Source organism: Artemia sp. Qi Xiang Cuo, chromosome 1 (genome assembly GCF_049724085.1).
Source record: "Artemia sp. Qi Xiang Cuo chromosome 1, ASM4972408v1, whole genome shotgun sequence".
NCBI classification, from domain to species: domain Eukaryota; kingdom Metazoa; phylum Arthropoda; class Branchiopoda; order Anostraca; family Artemiidae; genus Artemia; species Artemia sp. Qi Xiang Cuo.
In genome coordinates, this window is record NC_142794.1 from 85,386,630 (window position 1) to 85,402,382 (window position 15,753).

At 35.4% G+C, this 15,753-nt stretch overlaps 1 protein-coding gene across 1 annotated transcript in view; it reads right to left on the minus strand.

The window, feature by feature from the left end:
• Positions 1-9,095: 9,095 nt before the first annotated feature.
• tipE (temperature-induced paralytic E) overlaps positions 9,096-15,753 on the minus strand; it is a 48,386-nt gene continuing 41,728 nt past the window's right edge. The window contains exon 3 of the mRNA XM_089096579.1: positions 9,096-9,911. The gene's annotated coding sequence lies outside the window, so the exon portion shown is untranslated. The remainder of the gene's footprint in view (positions 9,912-15,753) is intronic.

The window sequence follows — 15,753 nt, forward strand, 5'->3', positions numbered from 1 at the left end:
TTGAACTAACCAAAAGGCAATATGTGCATGCTACTAGTACTACTTCTACTGATGTTCCAATACCTCTACTACGGGCAAGGTTAGTAAGGCCAAGTTCTATGGACATGGTGAGAGGGATGTTGAACTCAATCGAAGCACACTAAGTGTATGCAGGTTGTCAAAAGGAAGTAAGCATCAGCAATATATCAGGAAAAGCTAAGAGTATTGATTTGACATTTTCAAGGCTCGTCGAGGGGAATTTTGAACTAGCCAAAAGGCTTAGAGCATTGTGTTGAAACAACCAAAGAATGTTGAGAGGGATGTTGGCTAAGGAAAAGGCACTATTTGAATGCACAACTACTACTGCTACTACTGGTACTTAGGCTAAGGGTATTAAGCTGAAACATTAATGGAATGCTGGGGGGGGGGGGGGGTTGAACTAAATAAAAATAAACTGCGTACATGCATTTTATCAAAACAGCATATCACTATCTTTGGAACGGTTTAAAGTATTAATTTGAAATTTCACGGACATGTTGAGGGAGATATTGAACTGACGAAAAGGTGGTAGGGCCACATTATCACAATTGCTACTACTACAGCTACTACTGAGACTATCGGTATTAAGGTGTAAATTTAGGAAATGTCTAAGGGGATTTGTGAACTAAATGAAAACACACTATGTTTATGCAGGTTGTCAAAAGGGCGTATCAGCAATCTGTCATGAATGGCTTAGAGCATTAAGTTGGAACTATCAGAGCATGTTAAGGGGGATCTTGAACTAACCAAATGGCGCTATGTCCATACTGCTACTACTACTACTACGATTAATACTAGCACTGAGGTTAAGGGTATTAAGGTGAAAATGTCAGACAATACTTAGGGGGATGTTGAACTAAATCAAAACACACTATGTGCATGCAGGTAGTCAAAAGGGCGTTTTAGCAGTTTCCCAGGAACGGCTTAGAGCATCAATTTGAAGATTCTGGGCATGTTAAGGGGGATGTTGACTAACCATAGCAAAAGGTGCTATGGTTATATTAAAAAGTAAAGATAAATTATGTGGCACTGGAGTCTAAATTCATAACCGACTATACTAATATCCGTTTCATGGCCTTTCATCCTGGAAGTCCAATGGAGAGTTGGGGCCAGCCATCCTGTGCTTTCGTAAACCCGTTCCGTTTATCTTCCCCTGAATTCTCCAGACGAGATAAAAAAAAAGAAACTCGAAAAGAAACTCGATTCCTCCTGGAATCCATTTTGAGCTGTGTCGAATCTGGCTGAGTTTACAGAGTCACGCCACTGACCCCCGTTCTGAAACAAATAACCAGAGGCACCAGGACTCGAGGCCCAGTCCTCACGGACATAGGACTTCAAGTCTAGCGTGCCAACTAATATTCTAGTTTGGACAATGTTTAATTAAACATGGATTTTAAAAGAAAGTATCTGCAATAAATCTAAAATGACTCAAGGCATTCAGGTGAAGCTTTTAGGGAATTTTGAGGTGCATGTTGAACGGAATCAAAACGCATATCTTTATATAAATTTTGAAATTATAATCAAACTCAATAATTTTTGGCTACTACATTCTCGGCGCGTACAAACAACTCCCCCATTTAATCTACCATCAGCGGTCCAGTGTATATCACCCTGGAACACGTATTTTGGCAGAAACTTTCTCATAACTCCTTTGAAACCAACTCGAGGTTCTGAAACCAACTTGTAATTTCTAAAAACATCTAATAATAACATTACACTACTATTTACTGATTCTTATATGTGTATTGGAATAAATTAATTTAAAATTAGATTCTTTAAAAGTCAGGGTTACAAAGGTGAAGCCAAGTTTACGTTTAAGAGAAATCTGACTTGTCTACACGTGAAAAAATCTAATGTCGCTAATGTCTCTGCTTGTTTAAATGTTCTCCAGAGCACTTGCATCTCGGTCCGGCTTTGTCAAATGGTTGAGATAGGGAATGATTGTTCTGTCTAAATTTATCTACAGTGGTATGAGGGTTGTATCGCCCAAAACACTAAAAAGGGCATTTCAGCAATATCTCAAGAACGGCTGAGGGTATTAAATTGAACCCTTCAGAGCTACTACAACTTCTACCTTTGCTACTGCAACTACTACTAGTGCTACTGCTACTGTCACCGTTTACGACTGAAACTGCTTGCGTTTGTCACTACTTGGAACTGCCAATATTTGCGACGACCACTCTAACCACTTTTGATTGCGACTACAACTACTTGGAGCTGTGATTGTTAATACATGCAACTTTGACTGCAACAACTACCTGCGTCTGGAGCTACTTACGACTACTGATGCAACTACTAGTGATTGAGACTACAAATAATTGACGCACCGACTGTGACTCCTGGAGACTGCGACTACTTGTAACTAATACTGCAACTGCTTGAAATAGTGACTGCGGCTACATGTGACCGTGACAACTCATAACTGCAACTCTGACAAGTTGCGACTGCTACTACTGCTGCTGTTACTACTACTGCCACTACTGCTGCTACTACTAGTACAACTACTGCTGCTACTACTAGTACAACTACTACTGCTACTAATATTGAAATAAATGAAAACAGTTTAAGTGGATCCAGATTGTCAAAATAGCATATTGTCTATGTCCGAAATTTCCAAACTTTTTATTGGCACTGGTTCTCGTAAGTAGAAAAGTCATATGCAAATGTAATATTCTTAAATGAGTAGTTTCTATTGATGGATTCTATTTATTCTTTTTCCCATTGGCTTGATAAAATTGCAGACAAATAAAATAGTTTTTAATAAGCAATTTGCATTGGTCGATTCTGTTCATTCTGGATTTCAGAAGTTCATAAAATTATATACAAACAAGATAGTTTTCAATATAGACAAGTTACAGACAAATGAAATCGTATTTAATAAGCACTTTTCGTTTACTGGTTCAAATTTCTCTGTTTCTCTTAAGTGTAAAAAATTGTATACCAGTGAAGTAGTTTTCAATTAATAGTTTTCATCGATCGGTTTTCATACCTACTTACGAAGACACTGTTGCCGCTAAGGATGAATTCTATGCGAATTTGCAGAAATTGTCTTCTTCAGTTGCTACACGAGACTTCCTGATTGTTGCTGGGGACTTCAACACGAAAATCGACCGGAATGATCAGACCACCACCCAAGTCCTTGGAAAGTTGGGAATGGGACACAAATGCGAAAATAGGCATAGACTGGTAAACTATGTCTTGATGAATAATCTTGCTGTCACCAACACCCTATTTTAGCATAAGACAAGCCATCTATTGACGTGGCACCCAAATGGAGGTGTTACTAAGGCCCAAATTGACTTCCTTCTCGTCCACGAACGCTTGATAAGTTCATTATGGGACTCACACTATTATAAAGGTGCAGACACAGGCTCAAAATCCGGGTCTGATCACAGGCTTGTCCATGTAAAAATCGTACCGCAACTTATAGGTTAAAGAAAGAATAAACCAAAAGCCTAAATTGACATTGGTAAGCTACAAGATAAAGATGTTCGGCAAGCACTAAAGATGGAACTGACGAACCGTTTCGATGCCCTAAACTAAACAGAGGAGGAAAACTGCAAGTCTGAACAGAGATGGGAGATCTTCAAAATAGCGATGAGACAGACCACTGACAAGACCCTTTGCTGAAGGAAAATAAAACGACAGCATTAGATTACAAAAAGAACCCTTTTAACATTCGAAGAGCGAAGGAAAAAGATGAGCGGCCCCGAAGATGTTGCGAAGGAGTTGCAGATCGGTCAAGCGCTTTCCTCGTCTAGACCAACACAAAAAGTGGGAAGAGTGCGTTGTCATTAGAGAAAGCAGCACAAGCGCATAACACCTGAAAGTTCTACCAGATTTACAAGGAATCGACTGGTAGGAAAGCTGCAGTGTCCGAAGTTTTCAAAGGCATATCAGGAAATCATTAGTTGTCAGATTAAGTGCTTGGCCAGATGAAAAAATCACTCCCAAACCATATTTAACCCATAACCATCATGATCTCCTGGCGGTTTCCTCTCTAGTGCCCATAAAGAACTTATAATGTCGAGTTGACCGCCTCAAAAAAACCGGAAATTATAAAAGAGATTAAGCGTCTGAAAAACTACAAAACCACAGGCTAAGACGGACTCCCTGGAACGATACACACAGTGTTGCGAGATCACTGCGGAACAGCTTAGTGGTATCCTTGAAAAAGTGTGGAGGACCAAACTTTCCGAAAGGATTAAAAAACATCAGCCATTCTCCCATTCTGTAAGAAAGATGACAAAACTGAGTGCAAAAATTGTCGAGGAATAAGTCCATTTGACATTTCGGCAAAAATATTTGGGATTATTCTCCTTAACACCTTCAAGGGAGAAATGGAGAAAAGAACCCGTGAAAACCAAGCCGGCTTTTGTCCGGATAGAGGCTGCATTGACGCTATTTTTGCACTTCGCCTCATTATCGGTATAACTTACCCCTGATTCAGATATTTCTGGACTTCATTGCCACCTTCAACTCGATCACTCGCCAAAAACTTTGGAAAATTATAGAAAATGACGGAATACCTCTGAACTGCTTAAAGCATACAATGAGGGGTCAGTGAGCAAAGTTCTAGCTTACAGAGAAGAGACTGAGAAATTCCTTGTTGAGCTCGGATAGAAACATGGCTGCATCTTGCCCCCGACTCTGTTCACTACCGTATTGATTGGGTTCTTGAGATCGGGTTCTTGCCTAGGAGTTAAGATAGGAGAGAACCATTCACTTGAAGCCCTTGACTACGATGATGACGTCGGAATCCTCTCAGATCCAGAGAAAGCCCAAACTATGCTTGATGATGTCGTGACATGGGTAGGTCGCATTGGTCTGAAAGTCAGTACAGGGATGATAAAATTTATGGTAATAAACCACACTGATCCTTTTTTGCTAGTTGTAAACCAAGTGCAGTTGGATTGGGTCAACAGCTTCACATAGTTTGACTCCTAGCTTTGTATTGGTTGATCCTCAGACGCCAATATCCAACAGCGACTACAGAGAGCACAGACGGTCTCTGCCCCCCTCAGAAAGCCATTGTGGAACCAGCGTGAAATTAGTTTATGCATTAAAGTTTGAATCTACTTGGCTCTGGTTCGACCCATCCTTCTTTACAGATGCGAAACTTGGTCGGTGAAAAAACTGCATGAAAATACAAAGGTGTTTGGGCATACCTGTCTGAGAAGTATCCTCAGGATACAACTGCGTCACCGCATATAAAACGTGAGCATACGACAAATGTGGGGCACCAAGGGAAACGTTGTACTCAAGATTAAAGAACACCGACTGAAATGATTAAGCCTTGTCTTACGGAAGCCACCACAGTACTTGTCTCGTCGAATCTTTCCAGCTGAGCCCCCTCACCTTGTGGAATAGACACAAAGAAGGACAGCGGAAAACCGGCGGAACTTGGCTAAATTAGATCTTGAGACTACCTTGAAACATTCAGGAAGTTCTGACAAGGATGAGAAACCTTATAGCACCAACTTGCAGAGCAGCTGGCACCAGACCATGCTACATGGTCCGAACAAGTCTCGAAGATCCTCGATGTCAGGCACGGTGGAAACAACTGATTCCCACTACAAGTACAAGTAAGTAAAAAGTAGTTTTAATTTATCGATTCTTTTCGTTCTGGTTCCCAGAGCCTGAAAACGGTCCAGACCAATTAAAATAGCTTTTAATGAGCAATTTCCATTTATTTATTCTGTTCATTCTGGTTCTCGTAAGTTAAAAAAAAAGATTTCAATAAATATTTTTTATTGATAAATTATATTCATTATGGTCCTCATTGGCTGAAAAAAGGTTTTCAAACAAATGAAATAGTTTTTAGCAAGGAATTTTTAAACCAGTATCTCTTAACGGAAGATTTTTATTTATTCTATTTTCTTTGGCAGAAGAAAATTGTATGCAAGTCTTCAATGAGTGTTTTCTTTTGATTGATTCTATTTTTTTTTTCTGGTTGTCATTGGTTTGCAAATGAAACACCTAGAGTCTGTATGATCAGATTCAGCATCCATAACACAAAAATTTGTTTGCAAAAACGTGTAGGCCTACTGTTTACAAATACGATTTAACATCTACCGATATAAGTAATTCCACAGCAAGAAACATATTTTCATTGCTCAAAAAATGCGCGATAGACGAACAGCATTTGATGAAAATAAGCGCAAACAAGAGAATAATGGAGCTTTTAAAAATCTCTGATCAAATCTGATTTTCTATTATCAATACAAAAACAGATGGTATATATTTTTCCACTTGTAGGAAAAAAAGGAAATTAAACAAAAATGAATAAACTTGAACCGTATTAGTAATTTTCAGCACTTTTAAATATTTACTGAGACGTTCTCATTGGTTAAGAAGATGCAAATAAGAATGCAACTAAATCAGTAAACAAAAATGTTAACCGATTTAAGATTTGTAGTTCATATGATTTCCAAAAATTCGAGCAACTATTGCAATTTTTCTATCACAATGCTGCATAGAATCTTGAACTTATCATAAGATTAAATAAAAAAAAACAAGTTTTTTTAACTGAAAGTAAGGAACGGCGGTTATACTTGAAACGTACAGAAATTATTCCGTATATGAAAAGGGCTGTCCTTTTATTTGGTTAAATGGCTTTCTCAAAACTTGTTTAATTTTATTTAAGAACGTTTTTTATTAGTAATAAATATACGTAACTTACGAATTAACTTACGTAACGAACTTCTATATTCATAGATTTTTAATACGTATATTAGGGGGTTCGCCCCTAGTCAATACCTTTTTCTTTAAGCTGACGTTTGAATTTTGTCCCTATTCTTTAAAAATGACCCCTTAATCACAAAGGCCGTTAATTAGAATAAATAGCTCTTATGAAAGTACTTAAAAATCTTTGGCTTAAAGAGCAAGGTATTGACTAGGGGGTGAACCTAATCATATACGTAAAATTTTCTGTTCGTTTTAAGTTTTGATGTTGCTCCTTACTTTCAGTTGAAAAACTTATTTTTTTCATTTAATTTCTGATATTTTTCTTTAATAATGATGGGAAATCCGACGCCCCTTCATAGCAATGTCACTTCCCCCATGACAACTTCCTTCACGGAAAGATCCTCCCATATAGCCCCCGATCCCCCCCTCACCCCCCACCTACCATAAAAAATCCCCCCTGAAAACGTCTGTATACTTCCCAATAACCAATACTATATGTTAACATGGGGTAAAGTTCAAAACTTTCAGCCCTCCCCCCGGGGACTTCGGGGTTTTAAGTCATTCTAAAAGACATATTTATAATATTTTCGAACATGCTGAAAAAAAATGGCTATCTCAAAATTTTGATCGGGTGACTTTGGGGAAGAAATGAGCGTGGGAGGGGGTCTAGTTGCCTTCCATTTTTTGGTCACTTAAAAAGGGCACTAGAACTTTTAATTTACATTCCAATGAGCCCTCTCACGATATTCTAGGACCACTGGGTCGATACGATCACCCCTGGGGAAAAAAACAAAAAAAAAAAACAAATAAACACACATTTGTTATCTTTCTGGCAAAAAATGCGAAATTCCACATTATTGCAGGTAGGTACTTGAAACCACTACGATAAGGTTTTCATATACTCTGCATATGATGATGTGATTTTCATTAATGTTCTCCAGCTTTCAGGGGGTCTTTTCCCCTTTTTTCTAAAATCAGCGAAATTTTCTCAGGTTCGTAACTTTTGATAAGTAAGACTAAACTTGATGAAACTTATATATTTGAAATCAGCATTAAAACTGATTCTTTTGATGTATCTATTAATAGCAAAATTCCGTTTTTTAGAGTTTCGGTTACCATTGAGCCGGGTCGCTCCTTACTTACAGTTCGTTACCACGAACTGAAAGTATACTTTCATTATTTTTAATTCTTGGACTTCAACATTTTAGAAAAACTGTTCATTAGAAATTGCAATTGCACCATTGGAATCACCAGGATCGAAAAATTTCTACAGCATAATTAGAGCCTTTCACCTTAAAAACAATCCAAATTACATTTTTGCAAAATAATCCCAATAAAAATAGTTTTCAACATTGTTTTTATTAGATAATTAATTATAAAATTTTTTTTTCGGACTGAATGCAAGGAGCAACATTAAAACTTAAAACAGACATAATTTTTTTTATATATGAGGGGGGGGGGCTGCCTCCTCCTCAATACCGCTCTCTTCACGCTTGCTCCTTACCACGAACTATTAGATCCTCTTTGTTTTGGTTCACACTGATTGCAAATTACAGCAAGCAAATTAAATGGTCCATAATCAGGGGCGTAATTTTCTATGGGGCAGGGGGGGGGGTAATTTCGACCCCACCAGACCTTAGTTTACAACCCCAGCCGAATTTCAGTTTTTGCAAAACAAAAAAAACCTTGTCAAAAATAAGATAAGCCTGCATGACTCAAGTATCCAGAGAAACAAGCCAGGTTTCTTTAGTATATCTGCCTTTATGGTAATATATGACCCATTTTTCAGTTTTCATTGTCATTTTCACTTGATTTGGGAAAATTGGCCCAACTAAGGGATTTTGATGAAATTACGCAACTGTCCTTAATGAGTAGTTTTCATAGATTGATTCCAATTCAGCGGTAAAATAAAGATATTTGCTTTCAAATGAAATTAATTGCTCGCAAATACAAGTTACAAGAACAGCTAATACAAGTTAGAAGAACAGATAATACTCGAAATTACAAGTTACAAGAACAAGAACAGCTTTTGATAAAACTAAGAAAAAACTATGAGCATCATTCTGTTTTTAAAGATCACTTTTAAATTTTTCATTATTGAGACAAATAAATTGTATATATTTGTTTTATTTGTAAGAGAAAAGAAAAGAAAACAAAAGTGATTAAAATACTCTAAATTAAAAAATCACCCTTTTGTCAAGAGGGTGTAACCAATAAAACACCAATAATGTCTTATCCGACTCAGGAGCAGAAATAAAGAAACTCGTTTGCAAATACTTCTTGATCGACTGCAAATAAATTTAAGAATGAACAGCTATTGATAAAAGTAAGTACCAAGCAATGAAATTATTTAGCTCTTCAAAATAACTTCTCAAATGTGCTTTTATCGTTTATTACATAAAACAAGCTTACTTTTTCCCTTTGTGGAAAAAAGAACAGATCGAAATTGCATTTTCACTAAAATAAAAAATTCTCAAAACCGCAGTTTAATAAAGCAAATAATGAAAAAAAAAATCTTGCATAATCAAATTCAAAGAAAGCTAAAATCCTAAAAGCTAAAAAAAAAATATAAAAAAGAGGACACTTTCAAAGATCCGTAGCCTGCGGAGGGCTGAGTCTTGAAGTATCTTCCTAGGTATGTTCCTGGAACCCTTACCTATTTAAACTCCCTGTTATAAGGTCCAAAGACAAAAACGAGGAAATTCGCTTGCAAAATTTTTTTATTGCTTGCAGATACAATTTTCAATTTAACAGCTACTGACAAAATTAAGCACAAAGCAAGAAAACAATAGTTTTCAGAATCAAAGTTTTCAGAATTTTCCGTATTTTTTTATTATAAAAAAATCAAGACCAATTTAACTAAGCAAAAAATGATAAAAGAATTCTCATTATCAAATTTAAAGAAGGCTGAAATTTACTTTTTCTTATAAAAAAAGAAACCCTAGTTAACAGTAAAAATATGCTTTAATCTTTAGATTAAAAGAAAAAAAAATTTGTCGATACCTGAAATAATCACTTTTGTAGCCTTAACTAATCACTGAAATGATACTTTTTATGCCAGTCAAAAGTTTTCAACATTCAACAGATATCATGTTGCCTAAATACTTCCACAGAAGGGAACTAACAATGTCCTTGTTGAATAACATTCACTCTAAATTGAAATGCAGCTATCCCAAGTATTAAGTTGTCACTATAAAACTGAAAACCTAAAAAAAGATAAAAATATACAATTAAACATTTAAATTAAACAATCAAAAGATATCATATGACGTTATCATTGGCCCAAACGTAAAGGTTCTTTGATATAGCCTATGGTATTATTTCTATTTAGTTTTTGACATGTATTGATTTAAATCTACCAGGAAAGAGTTACACCAAAAAAGAAAGTATTTTTAGCTTAAATAAATTCAAATCCCTGCTACGCAGAAAGACAACAATCACTAAGCACACGGTTTTGAATTTTCTGTCATGTATTGATTTATTTTCTAGATAAAATATATTGAAAATTGGACAAAGAACTTGATTTAAAAAGAGAAAATCATGGTTGCGACAGGTCAGATTGAGGAAAATAGGTCACTGTTATGCAACAAAAGCCATTCTACCCAAAGCAACTTACTACTGGCTCTTTCCCCTATGATGCCACAATTTGATCTCTGTTAATTAATGGTAATTAATGCTCTCACACTAGTACAACTTTACGTGGCACTGATTTTACGTTATTGAACTTACAGAGGAAATTTTGTCATTAAAGTGTACAGAGCCAAGGAAACTTAGGCTCAGCATAGAACTTTACAATTACTTAAGTTTATTTTATGATATGGAAAAGTAAAAACAGTAGTAATACAATGTAATTTGGTAAGAACAATTAACGAATTATCAAAATAAACCAATAAGATTTCCACGGAAGCTTTTGACGCTTGATCAGAACTTGAATCTTCATCTACATTCCACATTTTTCAGTCTGGAATAGTTTATCAATAATGATTGGGATAATTCTAGATGATAGTCTTATAGATTATGAAGTTAGCCTAGAACAGTGGTTCTCAACCGATTTTGGGGCATGCCCCCCCTAGGCATTTTTTAAATCCTGATACCCCCTCGCGACATTTAAATTTTGTTAATCAACATTTTATGTGTATTTACCTGAAGGAAGCTTTAAAGGCCACTAACTTGGTATCATTCTTTGGGTAGTCCTCAGGCCATATTTTATATTTCTGAAATATTGTCTGAATACAACACTTTTTATGCAATGTGTAACGTCATTGCAATACTATGATCTATCTTTTTGATGCAAGGCGTTCCTCCCCGAACCCCCCCCCCCCCCGCCAAAAATCCCCCATGGAAAATTCTCCCCGGATAATTATCCCCATATTCTACGAACAAATAAACTTTCAAATGGGTGTAAATCCATTTATTTAGACAGTGAAAAAAAAAAACAGGTACAAAAGTCCAGATAGTTCGGTCACATATACAGCGACCGTCTTCAGTAGAAATACTAAATACTTCATTTTTAGTTTCTCTACTGAAGACAGTCGCTGTATATGTTATCGAAATATCTGGAATTTTTTGCCTGTTTTTTTCACTGCCTGAACAAATAGATGTATCTCAATTTTAAAGATTATTTAGTTGTCTTAGAACGGCAGTGGGACCTAAAAAAGCAATATCTAGTTTAAAGGTGTTACATCAAAAATACGTCATAATTCTACCTGGATAATTTCGGATGTTCATTAGAAAGGAAATTGAAAGTCTTAGTCACTTGTCTAAGTCAGAGGCAAAGCTTTAGCGTTGCCTGTAGTAAAGATGCATAAGGCTTCAATGAATTATTATTTACTTTTCATTTTTGTTCGAATGCGCCCTTTCCCAAGGGTTCGATCTGATCGATAGGAAAAAAACCAAAAAAAAAAAAAAACAAACAAGACACATCCATGATCTTTAAATAACGATGAAGACGACACTGCCTTTCCATAATAAAACAAAAAACTTGGAGCTGCTTTAATTTTTTCTTTTTTTTGTAAGTTTTATTTCATTTATATACGTAGTTTGGTAAGGACGCCTTGGATACAAAGCCGAAATATTTTTAAGGTTTAAACGAATTTCCCCGACCTAGATGAACTCCCTATTGTTTTACTTGTTGTGGTATTTATCCATGCTCATTCTTTGCAAAAAAAGAAAAAAAAAGAAACACAATTCCAAAAATTGATGGCTCCCTTACTTTTTTGCAATTGAAAGTGACGTCCTTCACATGAAAAATGTTTTTTGTTTTTTCAAAATTAAGGCTCTAAAGTATGGTCAGCCAAAGGGTGCACGTCCTGCCCAAAACCCACCAAAATATTACTATGCGCCCCAGTGAAGCCTACATCTTGGGAATCCCGGGCTTAGAGTAAAAGGATGTGTTTAAGTGAGACGTGTCAAGTGAGTGTGTTTCAGTTAAGCATAATGCCGGATGCACATTGATTTTTCGTCCAATTCACATTGGCATGGAAAACTCACTTAATTTACTTTACATAAATTATACTTTCATTTAACTCACTTAACTCAGGCAACTTAGGAAGTTGAACATTTTTCAACTTAATGATATTCACTTGAGAAATTCATCTACAATTTATCTATTGTAGAATTGTAGCAGTAATATCTGGTAGGCGTAGACCTTGCTTTGGCTAATTAAGATAGACACAAGACGGCTTTCCAGGCTAAGGAAGGGTAGGCCCTTTTGCAATAGTTTATCAAGGTTGTGTGTTTTCGATTGACGGAAATGCTAGAAAGATTTCACTAGGCTATTAGATGCATAAGCTTTGCTTATAGGCCAGTGTAATATGTTATTTGACGGCCCCTTCCTACCTTGAGAAAAAAACATTTTTTTTTTAACAGAAAGTAAGGAGCGACATTAAAACTTAAAACGAACAAAAACTATTCTGTATATGAAAGGGGCTGTCCTCTCCTCGACACCTCGCTCTTTACGCTAAAATTTTTTATTGTTTTAAAAAATAAAGTTGTGAGACAGAGTCAAGACTTAGCGTAAAGAGCGAGGTGTTGAGGAGGGGACAGCCCCTTTCATATACGGAATAATTTCTGTTGGTTTTAAGTTTTAATGTCGCTCCTTACTTTCAGTAAAAAAAATTGTTTTTTTATTAAGTTTTTGAACGTTTTTGAATTAATGCAGGTTTGATTTTGGCTAACCGTACATGAATAATTAAAACAAAATTTGCATATCAACTTTACTTTTTTTTGGCTAAATGGCTTTCTTGAAATTTTGATCTGACGTAACTTAAGAATTGACTTACGTAACGAACTTCTATATTCGTATATTTTTATTACGTATATTAGGAGGTTCGCCCCTATGCAATACCTCTCTCTTTACGCTGAAGTTCAAACTTTGTTCCAATTCTTTAAGAATGACCCCTTAATTACAAAGGCCGTTAATTAGAATAAATAGCTCTGATGAAAGTAAAAAAAAAAAAAAAAAAAATTAGCGTAAAGAGTCAGGTAATGACTAGGGGGCGAACCCAATCATATACGTAATAATTTCTGCTCGTTTTAAGTTTTGATATTGCTCCTTATGCTCCTTATACTGCTTTTATATTTTCGGTTATTGAGCCGGGTTGCTCCTTACTTGCAGTTCGTTACCACGAACTGTTTGACAGTAGTTACTCTGAATAAAACTTTCAGAAATGAACTGTAGGCCTAAAATATACCCTGATAAAGGTGGAGACCTATTAAAGAATAGAATGCTAAACATTCAAATTCTAATTAGGATTGCCACCACTAGTTTCCCACAATCTCTTATGATTAATATATATGTATATATATATATAATACAAAGCATGTCACTGGGCAGTAAACACAGTGATATATTTTTATTATTGGTTTTTAATGACATGTTTTAGTGGGGAGAGGGTATTATATATAAATAACTGTCAATAGAACATAATTTATTGACACAAAAGCCCAAAGGGCCGTGAACCTTCCGAATCTCTTTATACCTCCCATATCTTCCTTGCTAATAAATTTATTATCTTATCACTCTCCCAAACCTCAACCCCAAGCAATTCTTTCCTTAAATCTATTAATTCACTACACTTCCCCACAAAATGAGCCAAATATTCCTCTTTCCCGTACATGGGACAGAAGTAAGGACCAGAAGCTTGCCTAACCCCTCCCAGATACTTCCTTCTCTCACCAAGTGGCAACCCATCTGACCTAACACAAATAATGAACTTTAGCTGCCTCTTTTGAGGCAGACGAGGTATTTTTCACTATCTTGGAAAGTAGTTAGACTAGGAAAATGAAACTTTCAGGGATGGACCTGCAGACTAAAGTATATCCTGGGAAGGAATTTTGAAGTATCCACCTCCACTCCTTCTCCTGCTAGAGGTCCCTGACCTTGATGACCTTTAAAACTCTTGTTTTTTTTTAAAGTGAAACTTTCCAAAATAGATCTTCTGCTTAAATGAAATGCAAGGAAATTGTTTTCAGCTTCACACCTTTGCTCAATCCCAATTTATAAGATTTCAAAGAGCTGTAATTAAATTTACTAAATTAAGAAAAAATATTGATATGGCTTTAAATAAAGATATAATGTTCTTTTGTCTAAATTCCAATAGGAATAGACCTGTGAAGTAGGCAAATTTTTAAGACATAGAAATCAGAAGAGGGTTAACATAGTAGCTTGGTAATACCTTCGTGGAATGTGTTTTTTGGTCCTCGATTCACTACTCAAAATCTTATTTTCCCAACCTAACCACTTTTCAAGATAGCAAAAAGTAGCTTGAATAGAATTTTACCAATTTTCATTCTGTGAAGGGAAACGTAGGGGAGAACTCCACCTGCATTTAAAGAAAACAGATGCATATGTCTTTTATTTAATGGAAGTAAAAGGGCTTTTTTCTTTATTCATTTGTCTTATTTTCGTTTCTACAAGAATGTTTTCTCTACTTTTTACATTAATATTTATTTTTTATAAATTAACTATTCATACTTGACGCTAATTTAGGCAACAAATTTTTTACCTGCATTGGGCTCCCTGGCTGGTCCCAAAAGTGAGATTGAATTTTTTGGAGACTTACAAATCTTGGAGACTTACTCCTCCTGTCAGTTTAAAGAAAACAGATTGATAATTGAAGCTTTGTTCATTTCTAACTGACATATAGTGGGTTAAAAAAAGTTTTTTTGCTAATAAGAGGACATTTCAATACCAGCATAAAACATCATTTAACCATTTTGAGTGAAGACAAGGGGGCTGATAATTTTAACAGCCCATAAAGTATTATTATACTAGCTGAACTCCATGAAGTATTATTAGAAGAAACTTATCTCAATTTATATTTTTAAGAACGAGGCTGATTCTGTTTTTGTAAAGAGCATAAAGAGGCAGAAAGTGGTACATTTACTTAATTCATGGCTCAGTAATATAAATATTTCCACACTATTGTTGACAATAGGGGCATCCATTGGCAAAAATGTAGAGGTAAGTAGGCCACATACATTTTCAAAATCTAGAATTTTTTATTTCATTGGCTTTATTAAATAAAAATACCAAAAAAGTCTTTCGAAGAAAATAACAGAAACTATATTTCCAAAATTATTGGGAGAATACAAAAATGTAGGGCGAGGTTTGCAACATGTAGTTTCTTTTAAATATAATGAAGATTCTGTTGATTTTTTTACTGTCTTGAATAAAATACAAAAATTTTTTTAATAAAAATAAAAAAAAATCAAGACAATGCTACATGATTTTGATAAAATGTTAAGGAAGTATTGTTAAAGGACTGAAATTCAAGCAAGAATATTTAGGTTTACTTTTGCGTTTTTCAAAATCTTATGTTTGGAATAATAAAAATAGTAATTATGTTTCAATGTGAACAGGAAAATTTCAATGCGAAGAGACCCAGCTAAAACCCCGTAACTTACGTTACTTAGCTTAGGCTACTAAGGGCAATGTGAATCTGGCATAAAGCAACACAACTTAACCACTTAGCGTGGGAAATTCTGAGCGTGATGTGAAAGCCGCATTACCGTTACAACTTCAAATTATAGTTGACAGTACTATAT